Genomic DNA, 14,348 nt, shown 5'->3' with positions numbered 1-14,348 from the left:
ATTGTCCACTTGCCACGTCACCTGCCAGGTCACCTGCCACAAGTTGTGGATTGTGCACTTGCCACAAGTTGTGGCTTGTCCACTTGCCATGTCACTTGCCACTTCACCTGCCATGTCACTTGCCACAAGTTGTGGATTGTCCACTTGCCACGTCACTTGCCATGTCAGCTGCCACAAGTTGCGGATTGTTCACTTGCCACAAGTTGTGGATTGTCCACTTGCCAGGTCACCTGCCACAAGTTGTGGATTGTGCACTTGCCACGTCACCTGCCACAAGTTGTGGATTGTCCACTTGCCATGTCACTTGCCACTTCACCTGCCATGTCACTTGCCACAAGTTGTGGATTGTCCACTTGCCACGTCACTTGCCACCTGCCATGTCACTTGCCACAAGTTGTGGATTGTCCACTTGCAATTGCTTAAAATATTTTTAATGGTTTTTCATCATTTGCAACAATTTTTGAGATTTTTAATGTAAAAAAAAAAAGGTCACCTTTAAAAACGCTTATAAACTAAAACGTGGCAAAACGCGGTAGCGTTTTGCGTCTGAAACGTGGAAACTTTTGCGTCTGAACCCATTTTTTTGCTTCTGGAAAAATGAGGTTAAATGCAACTGCATAAAAACGGCAAAAAACGAGACTGTGTGCATGGACACCAGGGATAACATTGGATGAGTTCAGGGGCAGTTGAAAAAAGTGTCCAACTGCATCTGAACACGTATTAAACAGCGTCTCCTGTGCATGAAGCCTGAAGGCGACGTCATCATCAGACGATACAAACATTCTAAATATATTTTCTAAATAAAGCAGCATAAACTTTGAAGATTTTATTGTAGTTCTTAAAAAAACATTATTTATAAAAAAAAAAGATTTTGTATTTCCGCAACCCTATCAATAAATCTTTGCTGAATGACAACATAGAAATATATGTAAAGAAAAAAAATGTATGAAAAGAAAAGTTCTTTACTTAGTGGGTGTATCGGTTAGTGTGCTAAAGTGAACAATGGAGAGGTGTTTTTTCACATGCATAGGATGCATTAGGGTGAAAAAAAACACGGAGGGTTTATAACCCCTTTAAAGTCGTAATAAAGTTCACATCTACTTCAAGTGATACTAAAGTCTTTTTTTTTAATTTATTTTTTTATAATAATAAAATGTTATACTTACCTGCTCTATCTAACAGTTTTGCACAGAGCAGCCCAGATCCTCCTCTTCTCTGGCCCCATGGCAGCTCTCTTGTCCCCTCCCTCCTGTAAAGTGCCCCCACAGCAAGCAGCTTGCTATGGGGGCACCCGATCCGAGTCATAGCTCCCGGTATCCATTCAGAGGCCAAGCCACAGGCCGGCACACGCCCCCTTTCTCTCCTGATTGGCTGACCATCTTTGACAGCAGCGGGAGCCAATGGTGCTGCACTGCTGTCTTAGCTGATGAGGAGGGGAGTCCCAGGCAGCTGAGACATTCCTGCAAAAATTGCTGGATCTAGAGATGGACCTCAGGTAAGTATGAGGGCGGCCGCTGCACACAGGTTTTTTTTTTCTCTTACTGCGTAGAATGCATCAAGATCAAAAAAAAAAAAAAAAAAAAACAACCCTTCTGCCTTTACAATCACTTTAAGGATAAGCCTAAAATAATTCTTACCTGTAGGCAGAGTGAATATCTCCTAAATTTACACATTTGTAGTGGACGGTGACGTCACCAACGCATGTGCAGCGTGCTCCTAATACACAGCACACTTGCGTATGTCATGGATTAAGAGCGCTGTTCCGAAATTGTGACTCGCATACACATGCGCAGGAGTGACATCACAGCCTAGCCAATTAACCACTTAAGCCCCGGGGCCAACTTGCAGCCAAAGGACCAGGCCCCTTTTTGCGATTGCGTCGCTTTAACTGACAATTGCGCGGTCGTGCGGCGTGGCTCCCAAACAAAATTGGAGTCCTTTTTTTTCCCACAAATAGAGCTTTTGGTGGTATTTGATTACCTCCGCGGTTTTTATTTTTTGCGCTATAAACAAAAATAGAGCGACGATTTTGAAAAAAATTCAATATTTTTTACTTTGTGTTATAATAAATATCCCCCGAAAATCTATAAAAAAAATTTTTAGGAAATAAAAAATATATAAAAAACATTTTTTTTCCCTCAGTTTAGGCCGATACGTATTCTTCTACATATTTTTGGTAAAAAAATAAAAATAAAAATCGCAATTAGCGATTATTGATTGGTTTGCGCAAAAGTTATATAAAAATTGTTTTTTTTTACTAGTTATGGTGGCGATCAGTGATTTTTATTGTGACTGCAACATTATGGCGGACACATCGGACATTTTTGGGACCATTGCCATTTATACAGCAATCAGTGCTATTTAAATGCACTGATTTCTGTGTAAATGACACTGGCAGTGAAGGAGTTAACCACTAGGGGGCAGTGTAGGGGTTATGTATGACGTGATGTGTTTTTTTTTATTGTAGGGGTGCGTGGCCTGGCATGTGACGTCACTGATCGTCCTTCTCTATAAAAGGGAACAGACAATCGGTGACAGCCACAGTAGGAAGCACGGGGAGAGGTTTGTTTACACAGACCTCTCCTCGTTCTTCAGCTCTGTGACCTGATCGCAGGACACCAGCGGCGATCAAGTCCACTGGTCCCGCGGTCACGGAGCACAGGACTGGGTCGGGAGCGGGCCGCCGGCGGCGCGCTCCCATCCCACGGCTTGGCACTTAAAGAATCACGTGCCGGTACGTGATTGTGCCCAGCCGTGAGATTCTGCCGTATATCGGCGTGAGGCGGTCCTCAAGTGGTTAAGTGGCTGGAGGGTGCAAACCCGAAAGGAAGACCTGCAGCAGTGACAGCGCACCGCTAGGACACATCCACTTTACAGGTAAATCTGTCATAATGTGCTAGTATGCAGTAAATACTGGCACACTATCTGCGGGGGGGGGGCTTTTTTTTGTTTTTTTAAGACTTAACTAAGGGGCAACAATGAGCAGCAAGTAAAAAAGAAATACTTGGAGAGCCAAAAACACAATTTGTTTGCGGACAAGAGATTCACAGTAATTAGATGAGACACAGACACAAACAGGCAGTGCAATGAACGGAAGAGATGCGTTTTCATCACAATATCTATTCCACATTTGTGATGCAACACAGAGGAAATGGAGAGGCATGGATTAGACACAGTGGGGGGGTTATTTACTAAAACTGGTGTGTGCAAAATCTGGTGCAACTCTGCATAGAAACCAATCAGCTTTAAGGTGATACTAAAGTCTTGCTCTTCTGCTCGGGTCCCTCATCTGTGCTCCTGGTCCCTCCCTTCCACTCAGTGCCCCCAGAGCAAGTAAAATGCTCTGGGGGCACCCAAGCCGAGCCGATGCTCTGTGTGTCCATTCAGAAACGGAGCCATAGCCCGGCCCCCGCCTCCTCTCTCTCTCCTCAATGGCTCACCGACTTTGATTGAGCAATGGCGCCCACTGTGTATCTCAGCCAATCAGAAAAGAGAGTCCCGGACAGCATGGAAGCTGATCGCTTCCATGCCACACCGCATTGAGGCAGTAATTGCTGCAAAAGGGGCCCAAACCAAGTACTGAGTACATATGCAGGCCTGTACTTTTCAGAGGTCCGATATTGTTCTATGTACAATCCTTGTTTTTTTGATTGCATATAATTTTCTGAAATTGTGGATTTGGGGTTTTCATGAGCTTTAAGCCGTAATCATCACAATTATGACAAATCATGGCTTGAACTATCTTGCTTTGCATGTAATTAGTCTATCTCATATATTAATTTCATCTTTTAACCACTTACAGACCGGACCATTTTGTTGGTCAAAGACCAGACCACTTTTTGCGATTCGGCACTGCGTCGCTTTAACTGACAATTGCGCGGTCGTGCGACGTGGCTCCCAAACAAAATTGACGTCCTTTTTTTCCCACAAATAGAGCTTTCTTTTGGTGGTATTTGATCACCTCTGCGGTTTTTATTTTTTGCACTATAAACAAAAATAGAGCGACAATTTTGAAAAAAACGCATTCTTTTTTACTTTTTGTTATAATAAATATCCCCCAAAAATATATAAAAAAACATTTTTTTCCCTCAGTTTAGGCCGATACGTATTCTTCTACATATTTTTGGTAAAAAAAAAAATTAAAAAAAAAAAAAAAAAAAAAAATCGCAATAAGCGATTATTGATTGCTTTGCGCAAAAGTTATAGCGTTTACAAAATAGGGATAGTTTTATGGCATTTTTATTAATTTTTTATTAATTTTTTTACTAGTAATGGCAGCGATCAGCGATTTTTATTTTGACTGCGACATTGTGGCGGACACAACAGACATTTTTGACACATTTTTGGGACTATTGTCATTTATACAGTAATCACTGCTATATAAATGCAGTGATTCCTGTGTAAATGACACTGGCAGTGAAGGGGTTAACCAGTGGGTGGCAGTGTAGGGGTTAAGTGTTCCTAGGGGTGTGTTACTAACTGTGGGGGGGTTGGGCTTTAATTTAGTGAACACTGATCTCTGCTCCAATCACATGGAGCAGAGATCAGCGTCACTAGTTGCTAGGCAGAATGGAGAAATGCTGTTTACAACGGCATTTCTTCATTCGGCCGCTCCGTGAGACGATCGCGGGTATGCCCGCGGCGATCGAGTCCGCGGGTCCCACGACCGGACTCACAGGGGTCCCGACCAGCGCGGGAGCGCGCCGCCGCCGGCGCGCCCCCGATGGCGAGGCGGCAAATTTAAAGGGACGTACAGGTACGCCCATTTGGTTAAAGTGGTGTTCCCCACACACAAAAAAAAAAATGGTTAAAATTCCTAAAAAAAAAACATTTTGAAAAAAATTTTTTTTTTTTTAACTCACCTCTAAAAGCTAGGGGGTCCCTCGTAGTCTGCCTCTTTCAGTGCCTGGGCTCCTGACGTCACTTCCCCTCAGCACAGGAAGGACTCAGCTCTGCCCCCTCCCATCAGTCATCTGGGATACGTAACAGGTACTAGATGACTACGTGGCCAATCACGGCGCTCGTGCATGCGCAGTGGGTGCCCAGCTAGTGCCCACAGTTGCAATGCCGGTGCCGCCGAGAGGAGTGGCCAATCACGGCATTGCAACTGTGGGCACTAGCTGGGCACCCACTGCGCATGCACGAGCGCCGTGCAAGAAGCCATGTGGGGGACACAGCAAACATGTGGAAGAAGGTGCTCTGGTCAGATGAGACCAAAATTTTAATTTTGGCCTAAAAGCAAAGCACTATGTGTGGCAGAAAACTAACACTGCACATCACCCTGAACACACCATCCACACCGTGAAACATGGTGGTGGCAGCATCATGTTGTGGGGATGCTTTTCTGTCAGCAGGGACAGGGAAGCTGGTCAGAGTTGATGGGAAGATGGATGGAGCCAAATACAGGACAATCTTAAAAAAAAAAACCTGTTAAGAATATGCAAAAGACTTGAGACTGGGGAGGAGGTTCACCTACCAGCAGGACAACGACCCCAAACACACAGACAGAGCTACAATGGAATGGTTTTGATCAAAGCATATTCATGTGTTAGAATGGCCCAGTCACAGTCCAGACCTAAATCCAATTGAAAATCTGCGGCAAGACTTAAGAATTGCTGTTCACAGACGCTCTCCATCCAATCTGACAGAGCTTGAGATATTTTGCAAAGAAGAAGAATGGGGAGAAATGTCCTCTCTAGATGTGCAAAGCTGGTAGAGACAACCCCAAAAAGACTTGCAGCTGTAATTGCAGCGAAAGACAGTTCTACAAAGTATTGACTCCGGGGGGCGCCATACAAATGCCCCCCACACTTGTCACATATTTGTAACAATTGTTGAAAACCAATTATCATTTTCCTTCCACTTCACAATTATGTGTCACTCTGTGTTGGTCTATCGCATAAAATCCCAATAAAATACATTTACGTTTTTGGTTGCAACGTGACAAAATGTGGAAAATTTCAAGGGGGGGTGAATACTTTTTCAAGGCACTGTACTGAGTAAAAACAACCAAAACATTTGAACGTGAACAGTGCCTTTAAGATTTGTAGTCACCAGACCTGGACTAGAGCTGACTAGTGCTTTAAGCTCACGGGGGGGGGGGGGGGGGGAGGGGTTGAAGGTCGGCCATATTGCTTACTGAAGCTGATGCTACTTCTAGGAACATTTACAAGCAGAGATCAAACAATACTCCAGTGTTTATGTCCTAAAGCTGCTTTGTAAGAGATCTTTGAAGCTGATGGGTGGTGTAACACTTTGGCCTCACTCCAAAACAGCATCATTATCTTTGGAACGAGTGACTATAGAACCGGCACGTGAAACTGGTGATTTATGGGGCCCTCTTGACCCTTCTCTGGGGCCCGCAGTGCCCCCATTACATATAAAAGAAAAGTACTTGTGCTCTCCTTCCAAAGACGTGGCTGACAAAAACACTCCAGTAAGTGTATCACATCCAACTCTAAAACACATCAAATTCTTTTAACCCCCAACTAGTATCTTTAGAACTCGGATATTTACAGATCTCCTCCACCGTACAATTCACGGCATTTTTCTACACCCAGAGAGCCAAAGATGGCATTTACAGCTGGCCATAGAAGTGAATAGTTGTACTGTATGTGGCTGTACTCGGGTAAACAATGAGGTCTTCTTGCATGTGCAGATAGGATAATCCCCAAATGTACAGCCATCCACTTCTATGGTAGGCTGTAGAGCTGCACGATTAATCGTTAAGAATCGAGATAGCAATTCTTTCCCCCCCCCCCCCTCGCGATCTTAACAAAGCATTTTCCCGATTCTATGCTCAAGCGGACAGCTGTCAAAAAATGAATTAAATAAAACAGGTAGTCTGCCAAGTATCACAACATTCCTCAGCTGCTGAACTAACTATAAACATTGTAAGTTTGTTTTGTTCTTTAGATCAAAGGAATAAACTTCTGTCTGTAAATGAGGGAAGTTTAAAGTGGTGTTGCCACCAAAAAATACAAAATTGTTTAAAAATCTTTAAAAAAAATTAAAAGAAAATAATTGGAAAAAAAAAATAAAAAAATGTACTCGCCTCTAAATACCTGTTGCTAGGGGGTCCCTCGTAGTCTGCCTTCTTCCTTGCCCGGGCTGGTGACATCACTTCCCCTCGTGCTGCACAGTCACCTGGGACCTGTCACGTGTCCCAGGTGACTGTGTGGCGTATCACGGTGCCCTGCGCCACTCGCGCATGTGCAGTGGGTGCCCGGCTGTGAAGCCACAGACGGGTGCCCACAGTACGAATGACGGCGCCGCGAGCAGAGCGGGGAACCTGGGACAGGTAAGTGTCCAATTATTAAAAGTCAGCAGCTGCAGTATTTGTAGCTGCTGACTTAATTTTTTTTTTTTTTTTTTTTTTTTTTAGGGGGGCACCCCACTTTAACCACTTAAAGACTAAACCTTTTTCTGACACTTGTTGGTTTCAAATTAAAATCATTATTTTTTGCTAGAAAATTACTTAGAACCCCCAAACATACACACATATTTTTTTTTTTTGCAGAGACCCTAGAGCAAGGGTGTCCAAACTTTTTTTCAAAGAGGGCCAGATTTGATGAAGGGCGTGAAGGCCGACCATTTTGCTTGCTTAAGACCAGACCACTTTTTGTGATTCTGCACTGCGTCGCTTTAACTGACAATTGCGTGGTTGTGCGACATGGCTCCGAAATAAAATTGACGTTCTTTTTTTTTCCACAAATAGAGCTTTCTTTTGGTGGTATTTGATAACCCCTGCAGTTTTTATTTTTTGCACTATAAACAAAAAAAGATCGACAATTTTGGAAAAAAAAAACGCATTATTTTTTACTTTTTGCTATAATATCCCCCAAAAATATATAAAAAAACATTTTTTTTCCTCAGGTTCGGCCGATACGTATTCTTCTACATATTTTTGGTTAAAAAATAAATAAATAAATAAATCGCAATAAGTGATTATTGATTGGTTTGCGCAAAATGTATAGCGTTTACAAAATAGGGGATCGTTTTATGGCATTTTAATTAATAATTTATTTTTTACTAGTAATGGCGGCGATCAGCGATTTTTATTGTGACTGCGACATTATGGCAGACACATCGGACATTTTTGACACATTTTTGGGACCATTGTCATTTATACAGCAATCACTGCTATACAAATGCACCAATTCCTGTGTAAATGACACTGGCAGTGAAGGGGTTAACCAGGGGGTGGCAGTGTAGGGGTTAAGTGTTCCTAGGGATGTGTTACTTACTGTAAGGGGCTGGGCTTTGTGTTAGTGAACACTGATCTCTGCTCCAATCACAGGGAGCAGAGATCAATGTCACTTGTTGCTAGGCAGAATGGGGAGATGCTGTTTACAACGGCATCTCCCCGTTCTCCTTCCCCGTTCTCCTTCCCCGTGAGATGATCCCGGATATCCCTGCGGCGATCGAGTCCGTGGGACCCGCGACTGGACTGATGGGGGTCCCAACCGGCACACACGCCGCCGGCCGCGCGCACGCGATGGTAGGGCGGCAAATTCAACTGGACGTACCTGTACGCCAGTTTGCCTGCCCGTGCCATTCTGCCGACGAACATCGCCGTGCTCCGGTCGGGAAGTGGTTAAACCATTAAAATTAACTGCAAATTAATTAATAAATGCACACTGCCCAACAAGAATTCTCTTGCCCTTGTGGCTGTGTGTGGTGAAGAGCCTAAGGATGAGCCCGGGCGTGTTATTTGAATATACTGTATTTATCGGCGAATAACACGCACCTTCACTTTAAGAGGGAAGCTTCAGCAAAATAAGGGTCAGTGTCCATCTGCAGCCTCACCATTGCCCATCTGCAGCCTCGGAGGGGACAGGGAGGGGGGCGGGACGGGCGCCAACAGATTACATACAGGGGAATCTGCTGTTTACTCGGCAGCCTCTTTAATACAAAGTCCCGCCTCCTATGATAGGCAGAACAGTCATCAAATGCCAGCTCAGGAGACGTGACTTCCGGTTACAGAGGTCACCAAGTAAACAGGAGATTCTCTATTATGTTATCTGACGGCGCTTGTTCCGCCCCCTCCGAGTAACAATAAATACGGTATATATCTTCTGCGCCCCCCCCCCCAGCGAATCCCTGAGCGCTGCTTTGCCGACCGCCTCGTGACGATATACATCAGCAGAAGGGCTCGTACCGGCAAACTAACGTACCTGTACGTGGCCCTTTAAAGCGGGAGTCCTCCGGGACTCCGCGTTTTTTTTTTTTTTTTTAAAAGCCAGCAGCTACAAATACTGCAGCTGCTGACTTTTAAAATAGTGACACTTACCTGTCCAGCGCGCCCGCGATGTCGGCACCCGAAGCCGATCTGTAGATCGTTTCTCGGGTGCTGCCGCCGCCATCTTGGGTATGGGAATCAGGAAATGGAGCCTTTCGGCTTCATTTCCCGGTTCCCTACTGCGCATGCGCGAGCCGCGGTGCGCAATAAGGACGGTCCCCGCTGCCTCTGGGATCTGTGTGTTTTCCCAGCAGGCAGCGGGGCACTTGCAGAAAGGGGCGGGCACTTGCGGAAAGGGGCGTAATCTACGCCCCTTTCCGCAGAGAGCTATCCCGGAAGTGGGTGCATTTACCTGGATTATCCAGGTAACTGCACCCCCCTCCCCCCTGAAAGGTGCCAATTGTGGCGCCGGAGGGGGGGAGGGTTCCGATGAGCGGAAGGTCCATTTTAGGGTGGACCTCCGCTTTAAGAGGCAGCCAGCAGGCACGTGCCCACAGCAAGCTTCGTAAGTCGGGTCGCAGGTCCTGCGGACTCGATCATCGCGGGGATACCCGCGCTCGTCTAACGGAGAGGAAGAACGAGGAGATGCTAAGGTAAACAAGCATCTCCCTAGTGACAGTGTCACTGATCTCTGCTCCCTGTGATTGGGAGCAAAGTTCAGTGACGTGTCACACGTAGCCACGCCCCCCTCCAGTTAGAAGTACTCCCAAGAACACACTTAACCCTTACACTGCCCCCTAGTGGTTAACCCCTTCAATGCCATTTACACAGGAATCGGTGCATTTGTATAGCACTGATTGCTGTATAAATGCCAACGGTCCCAAAAATGTGTCAAAAATGTTCGATGTGTCCGCCATAATGTCACAGTCATGATAAAAAATACAAAAAATACAAAAAAAAAAAAAAATAATACAAAAAAAAAAAAATGATCTCCAATATTGTAAACACTATAACTTTTGCGCAAACGAAACGCTTATTGCGATTTTTTTTTTTAACAAAAATATGTAGAAGAATACGTATCGGCCTAAACTGACATCCTTTTTCTATTACAAGGGATGATTACATTCCTTGTAATAGGAATAAAAGTGAATAAAAAGTGATAAAAAAAAGGACCAGTGTTAAAAAAAAAAAAAAAAAAAAGTAGGAAAGAAAAAAGATAAAATGTAACCACTTGAAGCCCACGCTATAGCAAAAAGACAGCCACAGCGTGGGCTTAAATTGCCGGGAGGGCTTCCACAGACATCCTCCCGTGCACGGTGACGCACTGAGATCACCGATCCCAGCCCTTTTATCACGTGATCAACTGTCAGCCAATGACAGCTTATCATGTGATGTAAACAGAAGCTGGTAATCTGCCTTTTTTTTTTGCACGCTGAAAGCGTGAAGAGAAAAAAAACACATACCAGTGCCCATCAGTACTGCTAAGCAGTGCCCATCAGTGCCACCTACCAGTGCCCATCAGAACTGCTAAGCAGTGTCCATCAGTGGCACCTATCAGTGCCCATCAGTACTGCTAAGCAGTGCCCTTCAGTACCACCTATCAGTGCCCTTCAGTACTGCTAAGCAGTGCCACCTATCAGTGTCCATCAGTGCCCCTCAGTAATGCTAAGTGCCCAGTGCTACCTATCAGTGCCCCAATCAGTGCCGCCAATTAGTGCTGCTTATTAGTGCCACCCATCAGTGTTGCCTAGCAGTGCCACCTACCAGTACCCATCATTGCTGCCTATCCTTCAGTGCCACCTATCAGTGCCCTTCAGTGCTGCTAAGCAGTGCCCACCAGTGCCACCTATTAGTTCCCATCAGTGCTGCCAATCAGTGCTGCCTAGCAGTGCCACTTACCAGTCCCCCATCAGTGCTGCCTAGCAGTGCCACCTATCAGTGCCACCTAGCAGTGCCGCCTAGCAGTGCCACCTATCAGTGCTGCCTAGCAGTGCCACCTATCAGTGCTGCCTAGCAGTGCCACCTATCAGTGCTGCCTAGCAGTGCCACCTATCAGTGCTGCCTAGCAGTGCCACCTATCAGTGCTGCCTAGCAGTGCCACCTATCAGTGCTGCCTAGCAGTGTCACCTACCAGTGGCCAGTGCTGCCTAACAATGCCCTTCAGTGCCACCTATCAGTGCCCTTCAGTACTGCTAAGTAGTGCCCACCAGTGCCACCTATCAGCTCCCATCAGTGCTGCCTAGCAGTGCCACCTACCAGTGCCCTTCAGGGCTGCCTATCAATGCCCTTCAGTGCCACCTATCACTGCTCTTCAGTATGTCTAAGCAGTGCCCACCAGTGCCACATATCAGTGCTGCCTAACAGTGTCACCTATCAGTGCTGCCTATCAATGTCCTTCAGTACTGCTAAGCAGTGCCCACCAGTGCAGCCTATCAGTTCCCATCAGTGCTGCCAATCAGTGCTGCCTAGCAGTGCCACCTACCAGTGCCATCAGGGCTGCCTATCAAAGCCCTTGAGTGCCACCTCATCAGCGAACATCAATGAAGGAAAAAAATTACCTGTTTGCAAAATTTTAGAAACAAACTATGAAAATGTTTTTTCCTTTTTTTCTACATTTTTGGTCTTTTTGTTTGTTAAGCAAAAAATAAACCCCCCTCAGTGGTGATTAAATACCACCAAAAGAAAGCTCTAAATTGTATGAAAAAAAGGATACAAAATGTCACATGGGTAAAGTGTAGCATGACCGCGCAATTGTCATTAAAAGTGTAGAGGGGTGAAAGCTGAGAATTGGCCTGGGCAGGAAGGGGGGGGTACAAGAGCCCGGTACCCTCGTGCTCACACGCAGAAGTGAATGCGTACATAGGTCGCACCCGCATATGTAAACGGCATTCGCACCACACACACGAGGCATCACCGCGAATGTTAAAGCGGGAGCAGCAATCCTAGTGCCAGACCTCCTCTAACTCTTAACTGGCAACCAGTAAACATTCTGAAAACGTCACATATGGAACATTTTTAAGTATCATATACTTAAACTTATAAGTTTGGCGTCATTCCTCGAGTGTGCGCAATTTTATAGCGTGATGTGTTGGGTATCCTTTTACTCGGCGCAACATCATCTTTTATATTATACAAAAAAAATTTGGGTAAATATTGTGTTTTGTTTTTTTAATTCGTGTTTTTCCCCCCAAATTGCGTTCGAAAAACTGCTACACAAATACCGTGTGACAAAAATTGCAACGATCGCCATTTTATTCTCTAGGGTCTCTACTAATAAAAATTCCAGAGTGACTCACACTAAACAAAGCCCGACAGTTACAAGGATAAAAGCAGCCTCAGCCCTGCTCATTGCAGGCGACGCCACTCCCCGATGCGTTTCGTACCATCCAAGGGGCTGAATGTGCTCCCTGACTAGGTCCCATGGGTGGGGCAAAATGCGTCTCGGGGCTTTCCTACTTCAGAAACGCACCTGAATGCATGGCCACGCCACTCAAACGCGTTTCAACCCGCCTACAGGGCTTAGTTATGGAGGTCCTCCATGTCTATGTCCTATAGGTGGTGTGAAATGCGTCTGGTGGCTTCCCTTCTTCAGAAATGCACATGTTCACGCCAACCCAATGCGTTTCACCCCACCTACATGGCTTAGTCATTGAGGTCCTCCATGTCCCATGGGTGGTGTGAAACGCGTCTCGTGGCTTCCCTACTTCAGAAATGCAAATGTTCACGCCACCCCAATGTATTTCATCCTGCCTACAGGGCTTAGTCATGGAGGTCCTCCACGACTACGTCCCATGAATGGGGCAAAACACATCTCGAGGCTTCCCTACATTAGAAACACACATGCCACTCCAATGCGTTTCACCCACCTACAGGGCTTAGTAGGTCCTCCATGTCTGTGTCCCAAGGGTGGTGTGAAACACGTCTCGTGGCTTCCTTACTTCAGAAAACACACATGTCCACGCTACCCCAATGCGTTTCACCCCACCTACAGGGCTTAGTCATGGGAGGTCCTCCATGTCTATGTTGCATGGGTGGTGTAAAACGCATCATGTGGCTTCCCTACTTCAGAAACGCACCTGAATGCACATGTCCACTCCATCCCAATGCATTTCACCCCACCTACAGGGCTTAGTCATGGGAGGTAATCCATGTCTATGTCCCACGGGTGGTGTAAAACGCGTCTTGTGGCTTGCCTACTTCAGAAACACACTTGAATGTACATGTCCAGGCCACCCCAACGTGTTTCAACCCACCTACAGGGCTTAGTTATGGAGGTCCACCATTTCTATGTCCCATGGGAGGTGTGAAACTCGTCTCGTGGCTGCCCTACTTCAGAAACGCACAAGTCCACACTACCCCAACGTGTTTCACCCCACCTACAGGGCTTAGTTACGGGAGGTCCATCCATGTCCCATGGGTGGTGTGAAACGTATCATGTGGATTCCCTACTTCAGAAACGCACCTGAATGCACATGTCCATGCCACCTCAACACGTTTCATCCCGCCTACAGGGCTTAGTTATGGAGGTCCTCCAAGTTTATGTCCCATGGGTGGTGTGAAACACGTTTTGTGGCTTCACTACTTCAGAAAAGCACATGTCCACACTACCCAACGCGTTTCACCCCACCTACAAGGCTTAGTCATAGGAGGTCCCCAATGTTTGTGTCCCATGGGTGGTGTGAAACACGTCTTGTCGCTTCCTTACTTCAGAAAAGCACATGTCCACGCTATCCCAATGCGTTTCACCCCACCTACAGGGCTAAGTTAGGAAGGTCGTCTATTTTTATGTCCCATGGGAGGTGTGAAACTCGTCTCGTGGCTTCCCTACTTCAGAAACGCACCTCTAATATTTGCAGCCCTATGTCCACTTGGATGGCGGGGCTAGCACCTCCACTCACGGCGCAGGCGCTGTTCATCTTCAGAGATTTTCCAAATCTCCTTCCGCTCCGTACTGCGCCTGCGCAGTACGGGGCGGACACTATCCGATGGAGGGATGATATATGGCAGAACACCAGCTCTGGTGTGGTCAGCCCAGTGCCGTGTGGTCAGCCCAGTGCTGGCTCTGGTGTGGTCAGCCCAGTGCTGGCTCTGGTGTGGTCAGACCACACTGATGATGGTAGTTATGGGGGATCTCCATGTACATCCATCTCCTGGTCTTTCCAACCCC

General features: G+C 46.2%; 1 protein-coding gene across 1 annotated transcript in view; it reads right to left on the bottom strand.

Moving 5' to 3' along the window:
- The window catches only part of LOC143959301 (lysM and putative peptidoglycan-binding domain-containing protein 4-like), a 29,851-nt gene that overhangs the window by 15,322 nt on the left and 181 nt on the right, over positions 1-14,348 (bottom strand). The window lies entirely within an intron of this gene.

The sequence above is a fragment of the Lithobates pipiens genome, unplaced genomic scaffold (genome assembly GCF_037356315.1).
Source record: "Lithobates pipiens isolate NorthernLeopardFrog02 unplaced genomic scaffold, aLitPip1_a1.2 Scaffold_7, whole genome shotgun sequence".
Taxonomy (NCBI): Eukaryota; Metazoa; Chordata; class Amphibia; order Anura; family Ranidae; genus Lithobates; species Lithobates pipiens.
This window is presented reverse-complemented; position numbering and strand designations above follow the sequence as displayed.